Source organism: Gracilinanus agilis, chromosome 2 (genome assembly GCF_016433145.1).
Source record: "Gracilinanus agilis isolate LMUSP501 chromosome 2, AgileGrace, whole genome shotgun sequence".
In the NCBI taxonomy this organism is placed as follows: domain Eukaryota; kingdom Metazoa; phylum Chordata; class Mammalia; order Didelphimorphia; family Didelphidae; genus Gracilinanus; species Gracilinanus agilis.
Genome location: NC_058131.1, coordinates 708462834 through 708467762, shown reverse-complemented (window position 1 = coordinate 708467762; position 4929 = coordinate 708462834).

The window sequence follows — 4929 nt, the reverse complement described above, 5'->3', positions numbered from 1 at the left end:
ATCTCTAAGAGAATCAGTGGAGAAAAGGGGAAGAAGAGAGCCTACTATACAGCTTTTTTAAAGAATTAACTGTGACATTGGAGCATTCTCTCTTGGCTTGGTTTTCTCATCTGTAGAAGAAGGGATTTAGGCTAGAAGGCTGCAGAGTATGGGAACAAAGGATTTGGATTGAGAGGTGCAAAATTTGAAAGCCAACTCTTCAAAACCATGTAGGCTTGGAGAATTTACTTGGCCTCTCTCAGGTTTCCTAGTCTACAAGATGGGGGCTGAGGGTGGGCTTGATAGCCTCTAAGGTCATTTCTAATTCCAAATCTATGAAATTGGGAACTTTTACAACCTGAGAAGACTATGATTATCTGCCACTCTCTTTATTAATCGAAATCACCTTAGAGTCTCTGAGCTATAAAATGTGAAGGTTCTGAGGTTCCTTCTCCAGATTTATGGTCCTATGTTGTCTTGAGTAGAGAGATTCCTAGTGTATGGGGGATGTGTTGATTGCTCCGCTATTTGGGGCTATGTTCTTCATTTTATTTCTGCCTCAATTTTCTCTCTAGCTAACAATTTTGGTGTTCCAAGAATAATGAACAAATGATCTATTCTAAATACTCTAGTATTAGCCAATGAGTCAGCCCTGTTTTACTGCATCATTATTTAAAGAAAATAATACACTTGCTTAGCTTTTAGTGCTGATGAAAATATCATTACTGTGCAAAGCATAAAACCATTGGATTTGATCATTCCTCATCAATTAAGAATTAATTGTTATTAGGTTAGATTAGGTTGTAAAATGAATATATCATGTGCCACTGTGTACAGGTTGTACTATAAATGGTTGTGTTATTAAATTAAAGATTAATCTGGATTCACAGAGATAGTGAGTGGGGTAGTGATTGTCATATCCTTTCCAGTAGCAATGGCAGCACAGGTTTGATTATTCTTCCCAAAGTAAGAATAAGAATTCAGGACTGGATAGGACATACTCAGTGACAAATGCCAAGTTACCCTGAGTGGATAGAGCTGGTTTTCCTGGTTTTATGAATAGAGAAAGCATAATAGAGTGACACCTTGGCACATTGCGGAGGTAGGCAGCTGACTTGTGAGCCAAGAAGACCTGGTTTCAAGTCTTGCCTCTTATACCTACTAGTGTGTGACCCTGAGCAAGTTGCCTAACCTCTCTGTGCCCTGGGCACCTCTCTAAGATTTTATATTGAACAGCTGCTACTTTGCTTTCATAGAGAGAATTTCCAGTATCAATGGAATCACAAGATGGGAGCAAGAAAAAATGATATTACTGATTTTTCTCTTAAGATAATGCTCTGAAATGGGAAGAGCAGTGGGCTTCAGGGTCAAAGATCCATGGATTATTGACTACTCTTCCCTTGCTAGCATACAGCATTCATGATTCGTATTTCATTATTTTGTCTTAGAACTCTTACCTCAGTACCTGGACTGCACTCCCTTCACATCTTCCATCTCTACTGAAAATAGGCAATGTGGTACAGGGTACTAAATTTCATGTCAGGAGAGCCCAGGATTTGAATCCTGTGTCAAATACTGTCAGTTTTGATTATTATTGAAAAACTCTTTTTAAAACATTTTATTTTTTAGGGGGCAGCTGGGTAGCTCAGTGAATTGAGAGCCAGGCCTAGAGATGGGAGGTCCTAGGTTCAAATCCGGCCTCAGTCACGTCCCAGCTGTGTGACCCTGAGCAAGTCACTTGACCCCCATTGCCTACCCTTACCACTCTTCCACCTAGGAGCCAATATACAGTATTGACTCCAAGATGGAAGGTGAGGATTTTTTTAAAAAATAAAATAAAATATTTTATTTTTAGTTTTGAATATGCTCTCCCTTTTCTCTCCTTCCCCTTCACTGAGAGAGCAAGAAAATCAAATCTCAGTATAAACATGTATAGTCATTAAACCCTGCATTAGTTAAGGCGGTGAAAAAATGCCCCAGCTGGCGCATAATGGAGTTTTTATAGTGGAGTCAAAAATAGATGAAGGAAAAGAGAGACAGAGAGAGACAGAGAGACAGAGAAAGAGAAAGAGAGACAGAGAGACATGCATACATACTTAAGTATAGAAATCTATCTTATCCAACTAAGGTCTAGGAGAGGAAGAGACTAAAAACTAAGAAGGAAAGGTGATAAGAGGGATGGTAGATTAAGAGAGGTGGTAGTCAGAAGCAAATTGCCTCGGTGTACCCTTGAGTCCATCACCTTTCCTTCTGGATGTGAGTAGCATGTTTCACTATGAATCCACTGGAATCAATATCTGTCATTTTAGAGAACCTTCTTAGGGTCAAAGGGTCAAAGGATGATTTTAAGCTAGAAGATCTCTGAAGCCATTAGATTAGACCCATACCCTTCATTTTAAGATGAAGAAAGTAAAGTCCAAGAAGCTCAAGTGACTTGTCCAAGATCATATATCAGAATTAGGAATTGAAGCCGTATCCTTTGATTCACAAGTCACTGTTGTTTCCATTGGACCATGATAGCTCTCAAGACTAATGCATAAGAATGATTTCAGAACTACTAAGGCCTTTTTTGACATGAAACCCCAAAATAAGATTCTCCAGAGTAATCTGGTCTGTACCCAACTGTTTTTACTCATAAAGGAGCCAACTAAGTAAAGGGATCTAGGAATCACATTCCTTTGTGGATAGTAGGAAAAGGCTGGACTTTGGTATGTGATGGGTGTATAAAAGAAAAAGTCAGTCTAAATCAGTGATTCCCAATGTGGGCACCACCGCCCCCTGGTGGATGCTGCAGCGATCCAGGGGCGCAGTGATGGCCACAGGTGCATTTATCTTTCTTATTAATTGCTATTAAATTTTTAAAAATGAATTTCCAGGGGGCTAAGGAATATTTTTTCTGGAAAGGGGGCAGGAAGCCAAAAAAGTTTGGGAACCACCAGATAAGCTTTGATTGTTGCGAGCTAAAAGAATGAAGCAACTAGTTGGGGGGGAGGACTAGCACTCAGTTCACTTGTGGAGGAAAACCCAAGTTCAAACTTGCTCTTTTTATCTACATGATCTTGGGCGAGCCATTTAAGTGCCTATTGCCTCAATTTCCTCATTCCCAAAATGGGGACACTAACAGCAGGATTGTTATGTGGTTCAGATGAGATCATGTTTGTAAAGCTCTTTGCAAACTCTACCGAACTCTATACACGTTAGCTATTATTCTTGCCTCTGAGGTCACCTTTAAACTTACAGCTGGGGGAACTTGCCCAAGGTCACACAGTGGCATAACTGGGTTTAATAGAAAGGAAATAGAAAGAATGGAATTTTTGCAAAACTTCTCCCGTCTTTCCTATATTTTAATAGTTTCAGTCCAAATTATTTATTTCAGATCCAATATCCTTTGGATTTCTCAGCCTCTGGTTCCACTTTCCTGGTTTTCAGGGGCCTGATCTCCAGATCCAGAAATTAAACCCTAAATAATTTAAACATTTTATGCCCGGAACTCCTTCCCTCAATCCATATCTTGACTGGCAGTTGTTCCGGTCGCTGACTATACCCAGGCCCAGGCGTCAGCCAAACTTTCTTATACTTCTCACTAACCACTGTGAGATATCTCAATATTCTCTCCTGTGACTTCACTTGCCATCCCAATAATAGTGATGGGCAAACTACGGCCTGCAGGCCAGATGCGGCCCCCTGAAATGTTCTATCCAGTCCATGACATTATTCCTAATATGACCAATACAATGAGTAGGACACAATAGAATGAGACTTCAAAAGAGCTGCCTTAGAAACAGACTGACAGAGGAGCATTTCCTTTCCTTTGGCCTCTCTTTAAAAAGTTTGCCCATCACTGGTCTAAACCAAAACATTTCTCTCTAGCCAACACCATCCTGTAGGTTTTCCCACTATCCCACTAGAATACGAAATCTCTACGAACCTCAGAGATTGCTTTTTCTTTCATATTTGTATCCCTGTCATATAGTTAAAATTTAGTAAATACTTTTTTCTACTTGTTACATATAAAAATGGGTGCTTGTATTTAGAGATATCACAGTGAAGTGGAAACACAGAGGATCTGAGTTCAATTCTTTCCTCTGCCGTGGATGTTGGATAAGTCATTTCATCTCAGTACTTTTCAGTTTCTTTGTCTGTAAAATGAGGGGACTGGAGTAGATGGAGTCCCCTCCTCCTCTAAATCTGTGGTCTTTGATCACTTTTATAACGAGGTTCAAATGAGATAATTAGGCCAAATGCTTTACAAATCTTACAAGGCTGTCACCTTTGTTCCCATTGGTTATTTTCTCTTGTCTGTTATTTTAGCATTTTGTGAATTCATTTGAATTCACTATTCAGCATCTCCTACTTGCTAGGCACTGAGTTAGACTAGGTCAGAGATTCTCAAAGTGTGGTCTGAGCAGGAGTATGTTGTAACATGTTTAACAATTGGCTGGGTGGAGGGAAGGTATTTTGGGGGATGAATGATGACTGCACCAGGGCCCACTTTTACATTTAATCAGCATTATTAACCTTCTCTCTATTGCTTTCTTAAGTCTAGGTAATCAATGACAGAATAAATAGAAGCCCTGATCCACAGTTTGTTAATTTCCAAAGTGAAAACTGTTCACACTGAAAATTTAACAATAGACTCTTAAGCAGGTGTGTGCTCTGTCCAGCACACTCTTGGGTCTGAGGACCTATGTGTGTGTGTGTGTGTGGGGGGGTGGGGTGGGGGAGTGTGTATGTGAATGTGTGTGTGTGTGTGTGTGTGTGTGTGCATGGGAGGGGTTGTATCCAAGACTTGCCAAAGGATTCACAAAGAAAAAACTATTTCCATAATAATACTAAGATGTTTTAATTTCTAATATGGTAAATATCAAGATCTATCTCATAAACAAAAGTTCTTTGGTGCCCTCACTAATTTATAAGCAAGATTATATTTTACATATATATATATATATA